General features: G+C 50.0%; 1 non-coding gene across 1 annotated transcript; it reads right to left on the bottom strand.

Annotated features, from left to right (window-relative positions):
- Positions 1-5,431: 5,431 nt before the first annotated feature.
- LOC123790623 (U6 spliceosomal RNA) lies at positions 5,432-5,535 on the bottom strand. Its single transcript, XR_006779151.1, has one exon. It is a non-coding gene; the product is annotated as a U6 spliceosomal RNA (small nuclear RNA).
- Positions 5,536-23,611: the final 18,076 nt, after the last annotated feature.

The following is a 23,611-nucleotide window of genomic DNA, read 5'->3' as shown; positions in this document are numbered from 1 at the left end:
GAAAGCAGCATGCCTTGGCTTTTTTTTTTTTTTTTAATGCTTCATGAGCCAATGAATTATTTTGGCTTCGTTTTAAATGTCCAGGTGGAGCCAGCTGAGAAAGGGCACCAATACTGTTCAGTCTCCCTCCTCCGTTCTAAAAGTGAAATAGCACACCGTTATCCTTCTAGCACCCAGCATGCTCAGAGTTGTGGGCCAGTTCCTGGGCCTGCCATCCCTACCCCCACGGAGGGCAGTCGAGGGGGGGGGTATGTGCAGCCTTCCCCGTCCCCTTGATGCCCACTCTGTGCCCACAGGACTCGGGGACACAGACGAAACGTAGCTGAGTGGCCATCTCAGAAGGAGAGGCCAGAGGCGCGACCAGGGCCCCACACTGAGGAAAGGAGTGAACCAGGGTCTCAGGGTGCTAGGGGTCTGCCAGGTGAGAGAGCTGGTGGGGGTAGTTCGGGTTCATGGCCCAGCAAGAGCCACGCTCAAGGGAGCAGTCAATGATGCTCACAGTGGGTCCTGGCCACAGGGGTGGGAGGTAAGCCGAAGCGGACGGCCCTGCTTGGCGTTAACCCTGAGGTCTGGAGCAGAGGAGAGGCGCGTGGGCAGGGCCGCCAGCGGAACAGGAGGCCCCAGGAGAGGAGCGGGAAGGGCGCTGCGCGGCCAGGGCGCCCGCAGCCCCACCCCGCGGCCCGCGCGCCCCGCGCTCCTCCGTGCGGCCGCGAGGGGGCGCCGCGCTGCGCCGCTCTGGGGCCGGCCGCCAGCGCACGGCGGGCTGCGCCCGGGACCGCGCTGACAGCGGGCGGCGGGCAGCGCCCCGGGTCCAAGGCGCCGCGGCTCGCAGCGGGCGCGGCGGGCGCTGCCCATGGGCCGGGACCAGGGTCCGGGCGCGCCGGGAGCCGGTGAGTGGGGGCGCGGCCGGGCGGAACACGGGCGCTGCGGGCAAGGGCGCGGGGCTGCGGGCGCCGGGGAGGGGCTGCGGGCGGCGGAGGGGCGCGGGTGCCGGGGCGGGAGGTGCGGGACGGAGAACGGGCGGGGACGGCGGGCGTCCGGACCGCTGCGCGGGGACGCGCGGGCCTGACCCGGGGCACAGGTGCGCGCGTGGGTGACAGTGCGCGTGGCCGGCCGGCCGGCGGGCCCGGGAAACGCGGCGCGGGAGTGTGCGGCCGGCGCGGCGGAGGTGGGGGACAGCGGCAGGGGGCTGCGGGTGCGTGCGCCGGGGTGGTGGCGGGGAGGCCACCGGCGGAGGGCACACCCCCCTGGCCACCTGAGCGAGAGACAGGCTCTGTTGCGCGCCCCCCGCCACTCCACTCTGGGTGAGCAGCAAGCTTCTGCAGCCACTCGAGTGGCAGGAAAAGCCAGCCTGGACCCAAGGCCTCCACCCCGCGCCCGACCTCAGTTTCCCGGGCTATGAAATGGGAACAGCTGGCTTGCCGGGTGTTTGTAAAGAAGGGGAGAAGAGGATGTCTCCGAAGCTGGGATGGGATTGAGGATACAATCAATGCCACCATCAGAGAGCCTGCAGGGACAGTGGGGTCAGTTTCGGGTTCTGAGTGTACGCCTCACAGCAGACAGGGTCGGGGACCCCTAGTCCACTCCTGCCTGTGTTCAGGGAGGGAAAGGCAGGCCTGCGGGGGAGGTGGCGAGGGTGCTCCCAGCCCTGCCCCATGCTGTGTGTGCAGGGTTGGAGGGGGCAGTGTGGAAGGGGCAGACAAGGCAGCTTGGGGAGGTGGAGGGTCTCACCCCAGCCCCTTCCCTCCTGCCTCCTGGGCCCGGGAGGCAGATGTTCTGCTGAGCTTCAGTCCCCACAGAAGTGCCCTGGCAAGATTTACCTGTGGGCAGGAGCTGGGTCTCCATCTCTCAGTGGAAGTAACTGAGGCTTAGGGAGGTGACAGGACTTATTCAAGGTCACAGGACTAGGAGGTGACAAAGCTGGGTTTCCAGCCACAGTAGGATTGGCTCTACAAGCCATACTCCAGCCATTGTGCCAGGTGCCCAGGAGAGGCTTGAGGTCGTCCACTCACTCACCCAGAACATTCACTGAGCCCCAGCTGTGTGGTGTCTGCTCCCAGCGCCAGGAAGTGCTTAGGGAAGCTGAGCAAGTAATCAAAGAAAAAACTGAGGTCCTGGCAGAGGATACCTGCTAGTAAGAAAATAAAACAGGGTTTTGGGGGGCAGAGAGAGACTGGGGTGGGGGCCTAGCCTTAGCCTGGTCAGGGAGGGTCAGCGAGAGTCTCCGCCCAGTGACCACTGGCTGGGATGCACTTGCAAGGGCAGAGCCCACTGGAAAGGTTTGAGGGAACAGCAGTTGCGAGGCCCCTGAGGCAGACACAGGTGGTGAGTGGGAGGAACTGGAACAGAGCCAATGAGGAGTGCCATGGAGTTTGAATTTTCCTCTGGGTGCCGTGTGCTTAGAGTCTGTGTACGTAAAGGATTCCCCCAAAGTGGGTAGAGAGGACTCACGGGGCAGGACAGGGAGCAGGGTGGAGGCTGCTGGAGCCCACTCAGGATCTTCAAGGAAGAGCCAACCCAGCGGATGTGGAGTCACCCCCATCCTCATGGGGTTGCAGCCACCACAGCACCAGAAGGCTTGAGAAGGGTGGTGTGTTCTGCCAGGGGTGGGGTTGTCTGCTCTGGTGGACAAGGGAGCCTGGTTTGGGCTCCAGCACTCACTGCCCCACTCCCTGCAAGTCCTGGGTGGGTCCCTGCTGCTCTCAGATCTCCCTGTGCCCAGCGGGGGAGCGGCACCCGCCCAGAGTTTGCAGAGCTGAGATGGGATGCTGCTGGATGTTTGAGCTGGGTGCTCTCGGTGCCCTTTAGTCATGTCCCCATAAGTCTTTGAGCGATGTTCCAGCTCTCACGAGTATTTTGACCCAGACCTAGAGTCAGCCACTTCTCCAAGAAGCCTCGGTGCCTTTTAGTGGGGGGTGGGTTTCAGAAACGAGTATTTGGATGTTAGATGCGCTCTCTTTGATTTTGTCTCTAGGCCTGCTCAATGCACCGAGGCAAGAAATCTTTTTTTTTTAACTAAAAATTAGTATTTTCATCTTCCTCCCACACTCAGAACCTGGTTGTCCCCAAACATCAATATATATAATCCTCTGCACAGTCTTAGAATACACCCCGTGGAGTTTTAGAGTCACTACATCCAAACCACTGCCTCCCCAGACCGACCAGGTCAAGTTCAGGATGTCTTTGGGTGTGTTGTCAGCATTGTGCCAGTGCACTATTGATTTGATTATACCCATAGCTTCATCTCTTTCTGTTTGCCTGCAATTTGGTTTTCTTCCCCTTTAGCCTTTATGATACAATTTCATTTTTTTGAGTATGTAAAACATTTACATACTTTTTGGCTTTTTGCAATTAAAAAGACCTCCTTAGCAATCCACAGAGACTCTCCTCATTCTTTCGTGCAGCTACCTGCAACTCCCGGAGGGGGTGCTTCATGCTTAACTCTGCTTGCGCTCTGCGGATGGACATTTGGCCTTTTTCCAGGCTTTTGTTATTCCAAACAATAGGAAAGGATTGCCTTGCACATATGTTGTTAACATTTGTGTCAGTGTATCTTTAATTCCTAGAAGTAGGAGGTGATATGTATTATTGGTGAGCTACTCCCAAATTCCCCTCTCCCCGCAGCAACCTATGGCAGCGTGGGTCCCCCCCCCCCGACCCCTCCCCCGGCACCCTGGCCACTCTCCTGAGCCCCGGGAAATAGCATTTCAGTGCATTTTAATTTACATGCCTATTAGGAGTGCCAGTGGCCATCTATGTGTATGTGTTCAAAAGTGACTGAATTTTCTGTGAACTGCCTGTCCATCTATATTCCCCGCTTCCTATTGGATTTGGGGTCTTTTTATTTCGCGCTTGGATTTAAAAGTTTGTTTAAATACATATTAGGGGGGCGCCTGGGTGGCACAGCGGTTGGGCGTCTGCCTTTGGCTCAGGGCGTGATCCCGGCGTTGTGGGATCGAGCCCCGCATCAGGCTCCTCCGCTATGAGCCTGCTTCTTCCTCTCCCACTCCCCCTGCTTGTGTTCCCTCTCTCGCTGGCTGTCTCTCTCTCTGTCGAATAAATAAATAAAATCTTTAAAAAAAAAATACATATTAGGGAGATTGGTGTTTTATCTTTATTATCATTGCAAACGTTTCTCCCACGTTTTTTAAATTTTGTTTATGATGGGTTTTGCCATTAAAAACTTTCTCATTTTAATATATTTGATTTAATCTTTCTTTCATGGCATCTAGATTTTGAATCCTAGTTAGAAAGGCTGTTCTGTATGGAATCTGTATGGAATCTACCCATGTTTTCCAACGCTAGTTTGTTTTGTACTCGGTTTATGGGGCCCATTGAATCTTTTTCCAAATGTCTATCTATCCCGACACTGTGTATTGAAGAGGCCGTCTTTCCCCAGTGTTCTGAAATGCACCTGTATCCTATAATAAACCCCCAGATGCACTGGACCTATGCTTGGGCTTTCAACTCTGTCTCAGTAGCTCTATCCCTTCATGTGCTGGTCCCCCATGGTGGAAATTGCAAAGGTGCCATTGCGTGTGTGTCCACGTGTGTGCACATGTATGCATGTATGTGTGCACGGCAAGGGGGAACTTTTCCACAATTATTGCAATAGGAGGGAGAGCTTGAACTCAACTCCCATTACTGTGTTTGAATATCTGGTAGGGCTAGCGGTCCTCCCTCTCTGTTTTGTTCGGGGTATCCTAGCTATTCCTGCCTGCGGACGCTCTTATCTGTTGGGATCATATCACATTGACAGATGCTCTTCAAGGTAATTGACACCATCATCAAGTTGAGCCATCTTACCCCAAACCACGGAATGTGTGTCTAAGACGACTTAGTCTTTGACTTGTTCAAAACCGCCTCTGGGAGCATTTTGGAATTTTCCTCGCTTTTTTTTATTGTTGTTGTTAAGTTTATTCATGGGTACTTGGCTTTGTTTGTTGCTCTTATAAATTTTTTTCTTCTGTCGTATCTTGAATGGGTCATTGTGTGCGTGCGTGTGTTGTTTTGCGTCTATCTACCATTTGTTTTCAGTTTCATCAGTTCTTTTAGAGAATTTAGGTATCCTGTCGTCTGAAAATGTTACTTCTTCTTCACTGACTTTTGTGCATCTACTTGCTTTCCCTAATGAAATTGGCTAAATACCTCCAATTCAGAATTAAATATTGAATATAAAGGAGCCTCCTTCCCTTGTTCCTGAGCTTAGTAAAAAGGCCTCTAGTCTTCCCCGGTTAGGAGAGATGCTGACTTTAGGATAGGGGATAGGGAGATCAATGTATATGTATGTGGGAGTATACCTTAATTTCTGTTTTATTGGGTGGCTTCTTAAAATCAGGGAATGAATATTGATTTTCATTGAAGACCTACGTGGAGGTTATTATATGATATTTCCCCTAGCACTATGAATATGATGAATCATATATATTTTTAAAATATGGAATGCTTCACAAATTTCCGTGCCATCCTCGTGCAGGGGCAGTAGTGATCTCTTTATCGTTCCAACTCCAGCACGTGTGCTGCCGAAGCAAGCACAAGGAGATGGATCATATTAATGGATTTCCTAATTTCGGGTCCAGGATGAGAGGATAAGGCAAACAATAAGACACAAAGTTTACTAAATATGAGTATTAAGCCATCCTTGCCTTCCTGAAATGGAAGCACGTGGGCATGATATATGATGTTTTAATATGGTTATGTGAGCCATCTATTTGCTGTGTAATAAGTTATCATAAATGCAGTAGCTTAAAACAGCACACACCCATTATCTCCTAGTTTCTGTGGATCCAAAGTCCTGGCACGGCTTTGCTGGGTTCTTGCTGGTGTTGGCCAGGACTGGGTCCTCATTTAGAAGCTCAACTGGGAATAGATCTGCTTTTCTATTCATATAGTTGCCAGGAGTGTTCACTTCTTTCCAGTTGCCTGACTGTGGTTGGCTGGAATCTATCCTCAGCTTCTGGAAGTCACCTGCAGTTACTAGGGACCACCTGTAGTTCCTTGCCCCATGGGCTTCCTCGACACGGCCTCTTGCTCCATCAGGCCAGGAAAGAGAGTCTCCAGAGAAAATCTAGCAAGACAGGGTCTTATATAACAGAATCACAGAATTGACATCCCATTGGCTTGCCGTATTCTGTTGGTTAGAGGAAAGGTTCCATCCACACTCAAGGGCATGAATGCCAGGAGACAGGCATAGTGAGCCCTTGAGAGTCTGTCCTGCACAATGGTGTTGGATTTGACTTGCTAATATTTATTTTCGCTACGGCCTCCCCAGTCATTCCTGGGTCTGATACAGCGTCACTTCTGATGGCTTCTCCCAGAAGGACTTGTCAGTACAACATCCCCTGATTTCCTTCCTGTTGAAATGGTTTTCTGTACCCTTGGTGGCTGAAGGATAGTTTGGCTGGTTATAAAATCCTGGCTCACACTTGCTTTCCTTGAACTCATTACAGTGTTTCTCTGGGTTGTATTGCTTACATGCTGTTGTCAAGAAGTCTGATATAAACACACTCTTCTTCCTTTTGGAGTGACTTCATCATTTTTCCTGGAGCTCCAAAGGGTTTTTTTCTTCTTTACCTTTAAAGTCTAATCATTTCACTAAGAAATACCTTGGAGTTGTCCACTCAGTACCGACTTGGTCAGGTGACTTCAGGGGAGCAGTTGAATATATAGACTCAAGTCATCTTTTCATTTCCAGAAAGTTTTCTTGGAAAATGATTATAATGTGAATTGCGCTGTTTTTCTTCCAACGCTATGTCTGTATACTAGATCTTTTTTGCCCATCTTCTGTATCTATCATTTTCTGCATCATCCTCTTTACTCCTATTTTTATTTCATTTTGGTTTTGTGGTTGTTTTCCTTCCTCTCCTCAGTGAGCTTTATTAAAATCTCAGTCAAATCTATTCTCCCTAAGAGAGCATCTGGTTGAGTCTTCACTTCTGAGATGATGTTGTGTTTTTCATTTTCTCACCTGAGTTTGGGCAGTTCTGGTTTCATGGTTACCTTTTTCTCTGTGTGTGTGTTCATCTCTGTTTGGAGTTTTCAAATTTATTCTTAAGGTGTTTTGTCATGTCTCAGAATGCTTTCTTAAGTTCGCTCAAGTCAGGATGCTGTGTCACATTGTTCCCCTGGAAAGTGGGTTTGTGGGGAGAACGATTGTCAGCTCCTTATATCGCTTTTGTGTGGTTATCGTCTGTTACCTTCTGTTAACTTAGAAATGTCTTCTTGTTTGCGGGGAATGCTAGTAATAGACAAATGTAGGCATCCGGGGATTTGGGGAACCTCAGGTTTCTTAGTTTAGGAGTGCCCTCTTGTGTTGGTTTTAGGAACTGCATGACCCTTATTTGGAGTTGCCCGGGATGCAGGATGGTTAGCTGTCTGCTGAATTCACCCTTCGCTTTTGCTTCTGTAGGCCGTTGAATTCCCCATGCCACCTCCTCCTGTCCCTTTACCCCCAACCCTCTAGGGGCCTCCACCTCTGAGCCACGTCCTCTAGAAGCAGGGCGTTTCTGAGACAGCCCACTCTGGTCCCACACAACTTCTGTCCCTTTTGAGCTCCAGACCTGAGTGTGGCCGGTTTCCTTTGCTCTCCTGGTCCATCCACATTTAGGTGGCTGCCCTTATCTCCAGGGACCTGGAGGTGTCCCCAGGCTTTTTGCTCCGAAGGTTTCATACAGAATGGTATACTCCCCCACCTGGATCCATTCCTCATTCACCCCCAGCAGCACGTGTGTATCTCAGGGCTCATGACTTCCGCTGAACCGTGTGAGAGCAAACACAGCAGCATGTCCTTAGAGCAAGGACGTTCTCCAGAATCTCAGTGCAGGTATCACCCTCAAGAAGGTCAACACAGAAACCTTTCTCCTATACAGTCCACAACCAGCTCTCACCAGGAGTGTCCTTCGGGGCCTTATCTTTGCACCCAGGATCCAGTCGATGGTCACGTGTCGCATGTCTTTGTCGTGTTTACTAGAATCTTTCCAGCCACCACCGTCCCTCCATATTGTTCATCTTTCCTGACGTGGGTCTGAAGGCTTCACGTCAGTTTTCTCCCATAATCTGGATTCGTCGAACTCTTTCCTCAAACCTCGATTCAGGCTCAGTGTTTTGGGTCGAAGTTGTTTTAAGATTACAGAGAGGCATGTGTATCTAGGAAGAGAAGGCCACCTTCCACCAGCCCATCCTGTGGCCTCCTGGGGGCCGGGCAGCTGCCAGCCATGGTGTGGGGAGGGGCGGTGGGGAGGAGAGGCCGGGGCCCTGGGGCTGCAGGCTTTACTGGGGTGTCCTGGCTCAGTTTCCCCTCCCACCATCCGGTCATCCCTCCTGGTCCCCTTCCTGTCCATGTCACTGTGCCCACCATGCCCCCTCCATGCAGAGCCCCCCAAAGATTCCTCGAGGAACCGGAGGTAGCAGAAGGCCGGGTTGAACCCCCTGCTTCCTCTCTGGGGGATCCCTCTGGGTTCTAGACACCAAATGGGGCCCATAATGCCAGTGTCTGGTCCCGAGTAGGCACCCAGTGTGTGTGCATTTCCTTCCCTTCTTAGGGACCCAGTGTGTGTCCCTCACTTTCAGTCGTGATGGCAAGAGGGGGGGCTGGCCCTCCCTTGCCCAGCAGAGTTCCCTGGGCTCGGGCCTGCAAAAGGGAGCCTTCTCACGTATGGCACGTCTGCCTCCATGACTTCCTTAAGGCCTTACTACCCAGGCCACCGCCACCGAGTACGCCCCACATCACCAAGCCATGTAAACTCAGCCAGAAAGTGTCTTCAGGACTCGTCTGTGAAAGGCCCCTGACTGGGGGTGAGGGCTGCCTTAGTTGTATTATTTTTTAAGAAAGCCACCACAAGCCCCAGCATTGCCAGTTAAAGGCCTTCCCGTCCTGCCCCGGGGGTCACCCTCATTGGTGAATCCCTGCTTTACGTGCACCAGATCTCCCCAAGGGCAGGAAGGAGCGCAGCCTCTCGAAATAAGGGAAATATTGCCCCTACAGCATGAAGATTTCCTTGATTTATTTGGTCAGCAAATGGTTCATTTGTTTTTAAATCCAAAGAGCATTCAAAAGCCACAGAGTTTGGCCAAATAATAATAAAATAAAATGAACACTTCTCTCTGATGGTAGAAGCACTCGCCTTGCCAGCGAGGGGGGACGTGCGTCCTTGGGAAAAACAGAGGCTCAGGGACGTAAGGGGACCTCACAGCGTCACCCAGCCCAGGTGGGCCTCGAGCTCGGTCAATGCTGTTTATGGTGTGAGATGTTTACGGTCAGAGCTGTCTTTAGGTGGTGTGACCGGTCTGCTCCTTCTGTCTTTCCGGGGCCCCACTCTCTACCCAGCCACCCGTCTGTCCATCCATCTGACCACTGGACAGACATGAGCTAAGCAGACAGGAGGACTTGCCTGTCTGAGTGCTTACTGTCTCTTTATAAACATTATCTCACAAGAAGGGAAAATAAGTAAAACAGAAAACAATAGAGAAAAAAACCCTTTGAAAGAATTAATAAAATTGATAAACTCTTAGCAAGAGTTAACTAGGAGAAAACACAAGTCACCAAAACCCTACGGACATTAAAGGGATAACAAAGGGAGTTTTTTGGTGGAGCCTTCAGGGTTTTCTCCAGATGGTATCTTGTCTTCTGTAAATAGTGGAAGTCTTACTTCTTCCTTAATAATTTGGATGCCTACTATTTCTTTCTCTTGTCTGATTGCTGTGGCTGGGATTTCCAGCACTGTGTTAAATAACAGTGGTGAGCCTGGACATCCTTATCTTGTTCCTGACCTTAGGGGGAAGCTCTCAGGTTTTCACCATTGACAGTGATGTTGGTGGTGGCACACCACATTTTGTCTATCCATTCATCCATCAGTGGACACTTAGGTCGTTTCCACATCTTGGCTATTGTAAATAATGATACAATGAACATGGGGGCGCAGATATCTTTTCAAGTTAGTGTTTTTGTTTCCTTTGGATAAATATTCTAGATATTTATCTAGAAGTGGAATTGCTGGATCATAGGGTAGCTCTATTTTTAATTTCTTGAGGAACCATACTGTTTTCCACAGTGGCTGCCCCAGTTTACACTCCCACCAACAGTGACAAATGTTCCCTTTCCTCCACATCCTCGCCAACACGTGTCATTTCTTGTCTTCTTGATACTAGTGCGAGGTGCTTTTGACTGGTGTGAAGTGCCATCTCGTTGTGGTTTTGATTTGCATTTCCCTGATGATGGGTGACGTTGACATCGTTTCATGTGCCTGTTGGCCATCTGTATATATTTTTCGGCAAAATATCTATTCACACCCTCAGCCCATTTTTTTTAAGTTGACGTATAATTAATTATTAACCATTAATTAATCATAATCCATTTTAGCTGGATTGTTTGGGAGGTGTCTTTTGCTATTGAGTTATATGAGTTAGAGAAAATATTTTTAATGAATGTTTAGAAATTCCAGATAGTGGGAATGGTGGAAGTGGGGGTGGGTAGGGAGGCTGGCACAGGTGGAAGAAATGGAGGGATCGATAATGTTTCACTGCCTGACTGGGTGGAGGGCTCCAGCATCTAATTTGTCATCATGCTTCGTAACTTATGTGTTACAGGTAACCTTTTCATGTAGCAAACATTACATAACAAAAGCACCTTCAGTGAATGCTAAAAAGTTAAAAAGGAGGTCTTATATTTTCTTCCCACACTCCTCACGTTGGGCTGCACTCTGGGGACACACTCTCCCCTTGGAAGACCGCTAAGTTCATGGAACCACGGGTCACTGGGGCACCTCCCTGCAGCGGGCCCTGGTGTGGGGCCCAGGGCGTGTCTGAGCTCACACCTGGGTGAGGGAGAGCTGCAGCTGGGGTCAACTCAAGGGAGGCTCCCTGGAGAAGCCCACGCCCCAGCTGCTCCGGAAGGTCGATCAGGAGTTGGACAGAATGTGGGTGGTCAGGTAGGAGGGGAGGAAGGAGCAAGGGTCCAGGCCCCCCAATTTTTTTTTTGAGATTTTATTTATTTATTCGACAGAGAGAGAGACAGCCAGCAAGAGAGGGAACACAAGCAGGGGGAGTGGGAGAGGAAGAAGCAGGCTCACAACGGAGGAGCCTGACGTGGGGCTCGATCCCATAACGCCGGGATCACACCCTGAGCCGAGGGCAGATGCTTAACCGCTGTGCCACCCAGGCGCCCCAGGCCCCCCAATTTTAAAAGACCCCAGAAACTCAGTGCCTGCTCTCTGCATCTTGGCTGAAAGCAGCTCAAGGACACTGTGCCCACAGGCTGGAAGTGCAGCAGGGGGGTGACCGGTGTGTGGGAGGGCTCTGGGCCTTCTTACCCTCTTAACCAGGAGGCACAAACACAAGAGAAGCAGGCAGAGGGGCCAGGAGGGAGGGGCCGGGGCTCTGGACTGGGTCACAGGCCCAGACCCACCCTGGGCAGGTGACTGGGGGAGAGGCTGGCTCCGACCCTCAGAGAAGGCTTACCACGCATCAAAGCCCCTGTTGGGAGGCGAGATCTACTTGTGATGTATCCCCAGGAAAATGGTCGAACTCCCCAGTCCTTTGAGGCTTAACGGTGGAGCTCATGAGTCCCCCAGGGGCATCATGTCCGGACCACGCCAGGAGAGGTCACAGCTCCGCAGTTCTGACGCCTGGGCTGTTCCGACAGGCCCCTCCAGGATAAGACATTGCACACTCGGGGGTTTGTGTGAATGCGTGCAAGGGGGGTGGTGGAAAGGGTTAAGACCCCGAGATGACAGAGTGTGTGACAGCTGGTCCCGGGCGTGAAGTGCAGGCCCCCAGTGGCCTGTGGATTGAAAACAGATGTTTGTGCATGAATGCAGCCAAATTGTATTAGCACTTTGGATGATGAAAAGGGCGTTAAGTGTCTGCATGCTGCAGTTCTGAAATGATTGCTGGGGGAAAATGTCCTTATATTTTGCAAACAGCGAGCGTCAGGAGGGGGAACAAATTAGGTTACGGCGCTGTAACCAATTTCAGGAGCAGCGCCGTTGACAGATGCACGTTGCGGGGTAATAAACCGACGGGCGCTGTTGCCACTCACCTTAATGAGGAAGCCCACGTCCCCTCCTGCTGCTGGCTTCATCCCCCGCGCCATCAGGGAGGGCAGCCCAAGGTCACGCGGCACCCACGCCCCCTGGGACTTTCAGGAAGAAAGTCACCGACTTTCCTCTTTTTTTCTTTTTTTTACTTTTTCTTACGGAAATTTTCAAAAACTTAATCGTAGAGAGAATAGAGCAGGGGCACCTGGGTGGCTCAGTGTGACTCTTGTTTTCAGCTCCGGTCATGATCTCAAGGTTGTGAGTTCAAGCCCCGTGTTGGACTCCACGCTGGAGGCTGGGTGGCGAGCCTACGTAAATAATAATGATAAGGATAATAATAATGTATAAAGAATAGGGCAAATCTGAACCACCACCATGTCCCCATCTCCCAGCTCCCCTGCTGTCAGCTCACGGCTTCTTCGCCTGCCCCCTCACCCTGTCACTTCCCTGCCAGGACTCTGATCTGGACGGCTTGTATCTACGGAAGCATGATGCCAGTGACACACCTAATCATGAAATTGGTAACTGTTTCTTCATGTTGTTGAATAGCCAGTCCGTAACCAGATGCCTCAGTTACTTCAAAGGTATCTTTTCACACTTGGGTGGCTCAAGTCAGGATCTGACTTTGCACACATTGCATTTTCTTCTAGAATAGTCCTTCTTTCCTCGCCACTCCACTTTTTTGTTTGTTTGCTTGCTTTCCTGTTTTGGGGTTTTTTTTGGGCCTTCGGTCCATTGATTGCCTAGAGAAACGGGGACATTTGTCCTGCAGAGTGGCCCTCGTTCTGGATTTGGCTGTTTGTCTCCTCTGTGGCGTGTGGAACCTGTGGGTAGTCTGATCTAGAACAGAGCTGCACGGTAGAAATATCGCGGAGCCCTGTGAGTAATTTGAAATTTTCTTGTGGTCACATTTTTTTTAAAAAAGGTAAAAATTAAGATGAGTAATCTATTTTATGTAACCCAGTATCTTCAAAATGTTATCATTCCAGCCTGTAATCAGTATGAAACTTACTCATGATACATCCTTATACAGGCTGTCTTCAAAATAGATGTGCTTTTGGTGCCTACCACAAATGTCAGTTTCAATGTTAAGTTTTCATGAGGAATAACTGACCTGTATTTAAATTTCATAAAAATTACACTTGAAAAGTAGAAAAACGTACTTAAATGTTTTCTGAGGGCTATATCAAAGAGCAGATGTTACAAAGTTCATTTTTAAACATCTGTGTAATTGACATATAATAAACACTCATGAGTCACATATGTAAACACATGTAAACACTCATGAAACCATCACCACAGTCTAAATATTGAATGTATCTAGCCAGTTACTTTCACTCAGCATAGTTATTTTATGTTTTTAGTTTTTAGTTTTAGATTTTCTTTCTTTATTCATGAGAGACAGAGAGAGAGGGGCAAAGGCAGAGGCAGAAGGAGAAGCAGACTCCCCATGGAGCAGGGAGCCTGATGTGGGGCTCGATCCCAGGACCCCAGGATCATGACCTGAGCGGAAGGCAGACACTTCACCGACTGAGCCACCCAGGCGCCCAGCATAGTTATTTTATTTTTTATTTATTTATTTTTAAAGATTTTATTTATTTATTCGACAGAGATAGAGACAGCCAGCGAGAGAGGGAACACAAGCAGGGGGAGTGGGAGAGGAAGAAGCAGGCTCAAAGCGGAGGAGCCTGATGTGGGGCTTGATCCTGTAATGCCGGGATCACGCCCTGAGCCGAAGGCAGATGCTTAACCGCTGTGCCACCCAGGCGCCCCCAGCATAGTTATTTTGAAGTACGTCGATGTTGTATGTACTGAGAGCTTTCCCCCTGTCATTGCTGAACAAGACCCCTGTTGTATGGATATACCACAATTTGTTTCTGTGGTGAGCCACATTCTAAGACAGCCCCCAGGATTCCTACCCCAGCTATACACACACTGAATAGTCCCCACCCCTTGAGTGTAGGAGGGACCTTTGACTATGATGAGGTTTTAGATAATTAGTCAGTTGACTTTGAGTTGCTGAAAAGGGAGATTCTTCTAGGTGGGTCTGACCAAATCAGGTGAATCCTATACGAGGAACTGAGTCCTTCCTGAAATCAGACAGATTTGTAGCCTGAGAGAGATTGTTCTCTTAGCTTTGAAGAAGCAAATTGTCATGGTGATCAGAGGTGGGTGGCCTCTTAGAGCTGAGGGTCGCAGTCCTACAAGTGTAAATTCCTTGATGGAGGAGGAGGATTCTGATGCTCAGATAAGATGATAGCCCCTACTGACACCCTGATTTTGGCCTGGTGAGTCCCTGAACAGAGGACTCAACCACAATGTTCCAGAATCCTGACCCACAGAGACTGGGAGATAGTAATTTTTTGTTTATTTAAGTTTGTGGTAATCATAAACTAAATTCGTGCGTGATATTTGTTACACAGCGATAACAAACTAATACATGTACCATTGCACCTGCTGAAGGACATTTGGGTTGTTTATACTTTGGGACTATTAGAAATAAGGCTGCTATGAACATTTATATGCAAGTCTTTGTGTGGATATATGCTTTCATTTTTCTTGGGTTAATATCTGGGAGTGGAATGGCTCGGTAATATGGTAAGTTCATGTTTAACTTCATAAGAAACTGCCAAATTCTTTTTCAAAGTGGTTGAATCATTATACATTCTCACTAGTGATGTTTGGAAGTTCCACTTATTCTACGTTCTGTAGCTTTGCAGTAAATTTTAAAGTTGGGAATGTGAGTCGTCCAACTTTGTTATTCATTTCAAGATTCTTTTGTCTCTTCAGGACCCCTTGCAATTCCATATGAATTTTAGGATGGGTTTGGATTTCTGTTTTTTAAAAAAAAAGCCATTGGAATTTTGGCAAGAATTGCATTGTATATGCAGATTGTTTTGAGTAATATTGCCATTTTTAGGAAATCAAGTTTTCTAATCCATGAACATGGGATGTCTTTTTTTTTTAATTCAGATTTTCTTTCATTTCTTTCAACAATATTTTATAGTTTACAGGATATAAGTCTTCCACGTTCTTAGCTAAATTTATTTTCAGGTATTTTCTTCTTTTGGATGCTATTATAAGTGGTATTGTTTTCTTAATTTCATTTTCAGTGTTAGTTGCTGGTGTATAAAAACACAACTGATTTTTGCATCTTGATCTTGTACCCTGAAACTTTACTGAATTTGTTTATTAGCTCTAGTAGTTTTTTGTATGGGTTCTTTGGAATTTTGTCTATATGGGATCATATTGTCTGTGAGTAGAGATAGTTTTACTAATATGTTTTATTTTTCTTGCCCAGTTGCTCTGGCTGGAATTTCCAATAAGATGTTGAATAACAGCAATGAAAGCAAGCATCCTTGTCCTATTCCTGATGGGAAGGTTTTTAACTACAATTTCCATTTCTTTGATAGGTGCAGGGCTCTTCTGGTTATCTGTTTTTTGTTTCCTGGGATTGGGTAGATTGTATCTTTCAAGAAAATTTCCCATGTCATCTAAATTGTCAATTGATTGGCATGAAGCTGTCTGTGACATTTCCTTATTATTCTTTTGATATCTTTAGAACTTGTATTAATATCCCCCTCCCATTTGTGATATCGGTAATTTGTATATTCCCTCTTTTTTTCTTGATTAGTCCTCCTGGAAGTTTATTAAATTGTTGATCTTCTCAGAAAATCAGCTTTTTGTTTCATTGTTTTTCTCTATTGTTTTTCTGTTACATAGATTGATTTCTGCTCTGAATATTATTTTCTTTCTTCTGCTTATTTGGGTTTCATTTACTCTTCTTGATCTAGTCTCTTAAGGTAGAAGCTGAGGTCATTGATGTGAGTATATGATTTGAGATCAATTTTTTCTAATATAGGCATTTGCTGCTGCAAAATTTCCTCTAAGTATCATTTTAGCTGCATCCCACATATTTTGACATGTTATGTTTTCTTTTTCATTCAGATCAAAATATTTTTAATTCCTTAATTAATTTTTCTGTTGCCCCAATAAGTTATTTAGAAGCATATTTTTTCGTCTCAAAATGTTTGTTAATGCTATCTAGTTTAACTCCATTACGGCCAAAGAACGTACTTTCTATGACTTGAATCCTTTTAAGTTTACTGAGATTTTGTTTTATGGTCCAGAATATGGTCTGTCTAGTTAAATATGCATGTGTATTCTGCTGTTGTTGTGTGAAGGGTTCTATAAATATAAATCAGGTTAGGTTACTTGGTAATGTCCCAATGTTAAATATTCTTCCTGACTTTCTGCCTACTTGTTCTGCCCATTATTGGGTAAGAGGTGTTAAAATCTCAACTGCAGTTGTCATTATGAAATGACCCTCTTTATCTGTTATAATATTCTTTGCTCTGAAATCTGTTTTGTCTGATAATAATGTAGACATACCAACTTTCTTTCCTTTTCTCACCTCTTTACTTTTAACCTACTTGTCTTTATATTTAAAGGGGGGGTTCTTGTAGACAGCATCTGTGTGGTTCTTGCTTTCCTATTCCAATCTGAAATTTTCTGGCTATTGATCAAGTTGTCTAGACAATTTATATTTAATGTCATCATTGACATTTCATTTAAATCACCTTGCTATTTATTTATTTTTTAAGATTTATTTACCCATTTAAGAGAGAAAGAATGGCAGGGGAAGGGCAGAGGGAGAGAGAATCCCAAGCAGACTCCCTGCTGAGAGCAGAGCCTGACATGGGGCTCAATCCCACAACCCCGAGATCATGACGCCAGCCGAAGCCAAGAGTCGAACGTCCAACCAACTAAGCTACCCAGGTGCCTCATATTTTTTTATTTGTTTCATATGTTCTTTTTTCCTCTTAGCTTCTTTTTCTGACTTCTTTTAAATTAATTGGGTATTTTTAATAATCCCATTTTTACCTCTTTTGTTGACTTATTAGATATATTCTTTTGTTGTATTATTTTAGTGCCTGACTTAGGTATCATAATATACATTGTATCACTTTGCTGCTGCTGCTGCTGCCTTAAACATTAAACCAATCTGGGGAGCATAAGACAATAAATATCTTTTATTTTAGAGTTTCCACGAGTTAGGTTCTAAGGACCGCTGAGCTGGGTTCTCTCCTCAGAGTCTCACAAATCTGAAGCTGGGGTCTCCCCTGAGGTTTAGGGCCCCCTTCCAAGCTCATGAGGATGGTGGGAGAACTTATTTTGTTGCAGCTATAGCTCCCATAGCAGCTTACGTCTTCAAGGACCCCAGCAGAGCTGTATTAAAAACACTTTCTTTTAAAGAGCTCACCTGATTAGGTCAGGCTCACCAAGGATCTTCTTGATTGGTTCAAAGACCCCTGATTAAGGGCCTAGTTAAATCTGCAGAATTCCCTTCACCTCTGCCACGTGACATAACCTAATCACGGGAGTGCCATCGATCACACTCACACTCAAGGAGAGGGGATTACACAGCTGTGGGGATCTGGGGGAGGGGCGTGCCTCCTCGACTTCTTGCCGCCACAACATTTTTAACTTACTGCAGTCTTCCATCAAGGGAGATTGTACTACCTCGGATGTAGGACGAGGACCTTATGCTGCGTGCTTCCGTTCTCCCTCCCAACCTCTGTGCTCGCACGTGTTTCCTAGGGCTGTGTAACAACGCACCACAAACTGCGATGGCTTAAAACCACTGACATTTCTTCTCTCACAGGGTAGAAGTCCAAAGCCAAGGTGCCGGAGGGCCATGCTTCCTCTGAGCCAAGCCTTCCTTGCCCCCCTCCTTGTTTTCTTAACCGGAAGTCTTCGACATTCCCCTGCTTAAAGCTCCTCTCTGTCCCTTCAATGTCACCCAATGTTCTCCTGGTGAATCGGTGTCTTCAAATGGCCATCTTCTGAGAAGAACACCGGTCATATGGGATTAGGGGCCCATCCTACTCTAGTATGACCTCATCTTCGCTGATGACACCTGCAGAGACCCTGGTTCCCAATAACGTCGCATTCTGAGATACTCGGGGTTAGGACTTCAACATATTTTGGCTGGGGGGCGGGGGGGGGACACAATTCAACCCATAACGTTGCTATATTGTTATTATATATTGCTGTCCACGTATTTACAAACCCAACACTATGTTATTTTTGCGTTAAACAGTTATATGTTGAAGATATTTAAATGAAAGTCTTTCTATAATTTACACATGTGGTTCCCATATTCTTGATCCTTCGTGTAGATCTGGGTGGGACTGAGGCTGAGCGGGCCCGGCGCACTCCGGGCAGCTGCCTCCTGACCGCCAGCGATGGGGGGGTCAGAGAGAAGCCCGAGCCCCTCGTGCAGCCCACCGCGGCCACATGGGGCCAGACATGCAGGGCCCGGCTCATCTCTCTCCTGTGTTTATTGCAAGTGTCTCTCTGGGGACGGCCTGTCTCAGGCTTTGGGTTTTTCAACAGCGATGGTTTCCCTACATGGTGATCCCTCTTCCTTTTTGTGTCTTTCCAGATGAAATTGAGGGTTAGTGAAATTAAGAGGCCCAGGCTGGACTTCTGGGGAGCTGGAAGCGTGCTGTTTCTCCACCTGCACGGTGGTGTTTGCTTTGGGAGAACTCACCTGGCCACCCACCTCAAATGTGTGTGCATTTCAGGATAGCTGCTATATACTTCAGTGAAAAGTTAAAAAAACAAAAAATCAAAAATTGAAACAGGGGCTTCTGGGTGGCTCAGTCGGTTAAGCGTCGGACTCTTGAAATCAGCTCAGGTCATGATCTCAGCGTCCTGGGATTGAGCCCCACGTCGGGCTCTGTGCTCAGTAGGGAGTCTGTTGGAGGGTTCTCTCTCTCTCTCCCTCTCCCTCTGCCCGTCCCCTGCTTGTGTGCATGCGCTCACTCGCTCTCTCTAAAATAAATAAATACATCTTTAAAAAAACACAAACGAACAAGCAACTCGCTAAGGCTGAAAGAGAAGCTGAGGACCCCAGAGGCCCTGCTTGCGCAGGTGGACTTGGCTGTCCACTGGCAGCCAACGTGGGACTACCACGGGGCCGGGACTTAGCTCCCTGAGCCTGTGGGCAGGGACCCAGGACCTAGGGGTGATGACATCTGTGAAAACTATCTGCAAACTATAAAGTGCTTGCATGTGCCCATCTGAACCCCCAAATGGCAGTCTGTGACTACCGTGGGTTGTGGAACTCATGTCCGAGAGCAGTGGCAGCGGCTCTGGTTTTAGAAAACAGGCGGCCTTACAGCTGTGTGGTGTGTGTGGAGGCCACAGCCAGGCCACCCTGGACACCAGCCTCTGCTTGGACAGATGACTTGGAATCCGTCATCCCTGCCTTCTGTTAAACCCAAATACGCCCTCCATGCTTCCTCATGTTATTACCTCCGCAGGCTGACAAATGGCTACAGAGAGATGAGACTGCGTGCATTGCCTTTCAGTGGACATGCCTGGTTCCTCCCCCTCAGCCCCACCCAGCAGCAGACAGGTGCGGCCCCAGCAGGTGGCCTCCTCCCGCAGGGTGCCCAGCACCCCGGCCCACCTGCGGCACCACACTTCACACCCTCCCTCGGTTTGCTTTCTCCTTTGTTTCTGAAAAAAAGAAAGAAAGAAAATATTCAGAAATGCAGAAAGGGGTAAAGCAGAAACTAAAACTGCTCCCCTGCCCATGAGATGATTACGAGAATCCCGGTCGTCATGAAACATCCTAACGCATTGTCTCAGGGCGCGTGGAGGTATCATTTTCTTTTGCGAAGATCTGTTCGTATTAAGCAGAGCCTGAGTTATAACTGGCTTTTCTCACTCCGTAGCTGGCAGACACCCTCCTTGGGATCTCTTGCCTTCCTCTGACAACCGGTGGTGTTCCCTTGAAGAGCGGACCCACACTTTGTTAACCAGCACCCTGTTTTAGGCGCTCCCCATTTTCAGCGCAGGGCGGTGCTACTGATGCTTATACTGGCCCTGGATTGGGTCCCGAGTAATCGCTGGGTCTAAGGTCAAAGGTGTTGATCCAGGCCGGCTTCTGCCTTCATGCCATCCACCAGCTGCTCTTCAGAGGGTCCTCGAAGCCTCAGGCATCACCCATGGAGTCACTGCCTTGTGCTCCTCTGCCCCTCTCTGGACCCAGGGCCCACTGATCGGCCCTTCCGTCCTGCACTGCCCCGGTCTGGGCCTCCAGGACCCCTTCCCCGAGCATTCTCCTGCTGTGTCCACCTCCCCCTAACCCCCCAATCTCTTCTCCCTATAATCTCCCTCATCCTCATTACGTCCCGCAGGAGGTCCAGTGCTACCCGAGTAGCTGAGCGCCCTTCCCATCGGCGATGCCCCTGCCATCCAAACACCAGCATAGCCTGTGGGCGTCACCTTCCCGATCTGTCCAGAATGCAGCCACTTCTCTCCAGCCCCTGACTCCAGCTCAGTCCACACCCCTGGCTCTCCCTCCACCCACTCTTCTCCCAAAGTCAGAGACCCTCCAGGGATAATCCTGCAGCATCTGACCAAACCCGCCTCCTCCACAGCCCAGGTCCTGCCTCCCCCTCCTGAGCCCCATGGCGAGAGTCCTTGTCATCCTGCTACAGCCACAGCAGCCTTGCTCTTCTCGGCCTGCTGCCTCCTCTGGGCCTTGGCGCTAGCTGGCCCCTTACACACACCCTCCTCCCACTCCCAGGATGTCCCCCCCCCCCATGGCTAGTTCTTCCTGTCACTGAGTTGGACCAGGTGTCACCTCCACGTGTCAGCCTGGGAGATGTGGTCATTAGACCCATTTTACAGACAAGAATGTGAGAAGGAAAGTTGCCTCCTCGGGGTGTCCCAGGCAACAAGGACCAAGTCCACATCCGCCCTCTGGTCCCATAGCCCATTGCCAATTCAACATAGCTCCTGCCGGCTGGTGATGGCATAGTCCGCCCCTGTCAAGAGTCTGCGGCATTATGATTCTTTCTATTACACGTGCAGAAACTCAACTCATTCAGACTTAAGCTCAAAGGGAGAATGTGTTTGTGTCTGTAAATTAAAAGCCCGGGGGTGGACTTCAGGCATGGCCAGATCTAGGACACAGTCTTAGTCTCTCTGCCGCTCAGCTCTGCTCTCTCCATGTGGGTTCCTTTTACAAGGAGGCCCCAGCAGCTTCATACGTATTTCCTATGCTTTCCTCAACCTGAGCAGAAAGACGTGTTGCAATAATAAATGTTAATAAATGTTCCAAGAACTGAGTCTGGGTAACATGTCTACCATGAACCTGTTTCAAAGGTTAGAGGGATGAAATGCACTGAGTGGCCGAGCCTGGGTCCTATGCCCATCTCAAACCACTGTAGGCCAAGGCAGTTCTGCCCTGGGGGGCTGGCTACCAGGGCCATGTGCCCTTCTACCCCAGGCAAGAGAGGGAGGACAAACTGGGTTTTGTTGACAGAAGAAGGAAGGACAGATGCTGGGCAGGAAGAAGCCGCAGAGGCCGGTGACCCTGGGCAGCTGCTGCTGGGCCAGCCTTGGCTTGGAGCCCAGAGGCAAACCCAGTCTCCCCCTGGCACGTCAGTGCTGGCTGTGCCCTGGCCTCGCTCTGTCCACCTGCTGCAGCTTGGCCAAAGGGATCGTGCAGGCACTCACCTGAGGGCCCTCACTGGGGCTGCCAGAGCTGAGATGAGGCTAGAAATGGAGCCAGTTAACACCTTGCTCCCTTGCGGAAACTGCTAGGTGAGCAGAGCCTAAGCCTTCAGTGCATTCAGCTTGAGTAATAAGGGACTCAGGCAGACCAGCCCCTGTGCCGGGTGGGAGGCAGGCCCTAAGAGGGACAGGATGAGGGCTGCTGAGCCGAGGGGTCTGACGTGCAGCTGGCCCCAAAGACATCCTTTACCCTTGGTGGATGTTTCTGGAAGTAGCCCCATTCACTCTGTGGCCCTTAGGCCAGCCTCCCCAGCCCTGCCTCTCACCCAGCCCCTCCTCCTCCTCACTGTGAGCGTCTCCCGCCCCTCACCCTGGCCTCCACTTGCTGGCAAAGTTGCCATCCCCGGGCAGCCCCCCACTCCAGGAAGCCAGGTGGACCAAGGCGAGCCGGGAAGAGACGCGGGCAGGACTGGCTTCTGCCAAGCCCCGAGGGCTGCTGTTCCCAGAGCAGTCACATTTTCACAGCATCTGGGGGGCTGCAAGCCCGAGAAAGCCAGGGCCCCCTGTCCCCGGAGCAGTGGGGCCCGTCGGTAGCCAGCAGCCATTCTTCTCTGGTGCAGCTGGACAGGACGAGGAGCTATGACAGGTGACACCTGGCCTGGCCTGCAGCCCGGCCGAGCCCTGATGACAGGAATGATGGCAGTCCAAGCTGAGTCTTTGGGAGACTGAAGCAGGCACTCAGCATGGCTGGATCACCCAGTGCCCTCGTCGGCTCTCCGTCTGCAGGAGCGCACAGAGAGTGGGGAGGGCTGCAGGGGGTGAGGGGGGCGGTATGGCCTTGACCTCAAGGGCCACCTGCTGCCTGAGGGTGTGACCCACTGAGGCCCAGGCTTCCTGCCAGGCTCAGGCGTGTGAAGGAGCCGGCTTGCTTTGCCTAAGAGACCGCAGGGTAGGAGGGCCCGGGATCTACCCCACCCGACAGCCAAGTGTCCTTGAGAGCCAAAGATGTGCCCTCTTCGGCAGAATGAGGATTAAACACAGCAATGTGTTCACTTGCCGTTCAGTTATCGTTACGTGTGGATGTGTTTATTGTAACATTTTAAAAAGCATATAGCCAGCACATTAGACCCATGAGGTCGTAGATATTGTTGGTAAGCACGATGCTAATTTGAAAACGTGAGTCGGTATGAGGGACGTGATTAGCCAAGAGCTGCCCTGGGAGCAGTGGGCCTGGCAGTATCCTGAAAGTGACCCTGGAGTGCCTCGTTCAACGACGAGGACATGAAGGGTTTCCTGCCCCAAAGGCCCTGAGCCTGAGGCCGGGCTCTTTCAGGGACCCGAGGGGCTGTCCAGGACAGGGGCGGCACCCACCAGAACCTGGCATACAGGTGTCCCCAGTCTCGGGAAGGCTGCTCCTCCTGGGGGGTGTCCTCGCTCCTCCAGCACCCTTGGGGACCCTACAGGCCGATGCGTGTGGCCCAGAGCGGGGGTGAGCTGGGCTCTGGGTCACACTCCACCACGGCCCGGCTCCCTCGTGGGCAGGGTTTCGAGTCACCGTGGTTGTCTCCTGGGAAACAGGCAGGAGAGCAGCTGGGTGCAGGTGGACAAGGACTGAGCGAGCCCGCACAGGGGACAGCCAAGCCTGGGGCCACACGAGGGGACGCTCACGATTACCTCCCCCTCACGACTGCTGGAAGTTCTGCTAAATCTGGGAGGGAGAATGAGCCGTCCCCTTTGTGCCAAGGCACCGCTGTGCTTTCCGATAGTCACGTGTTCATGTGTTAACCGTGCTCGGACTGGGGGTTTTGCTGGGGCAAAGTGGCCGGCTCACGCCCGTACCCTCCCCTCCACTGCGTGAGGCAGCACGCTGATGTCTGCTTGATCCAGAAGCTCTGCAGGGGCTCCGTGGGTGCGGGTGGTGGAGCAGGTCTGTGGGTCCTCAAATCAGGGACTTCCCTGCATGAAGGATCCTGCCAGCCTGAGCAGGGGAGGTATGTGGACTGACCAGGAGCTGAGGCATCTCTGAACCCCCCTGGATGCGG

The sequence above is a fragment of the Ursus americanus genome, chromosome 5, assembly GCF_024610735.1.
Source record: "Ursus americanus isolate L20-20 chromosome 5, mUrsAme1.1.p, whole genome shotgun sequence".
Lineage (NCBI taxonomy): Eukaryota > Metazoa > Chordata > Mammalia > Carnivora > Ursidae > Ursus > Ursus americanus.
This window is presented reverse-complemented; position numbering and strand designations above follow the sequence as displayed.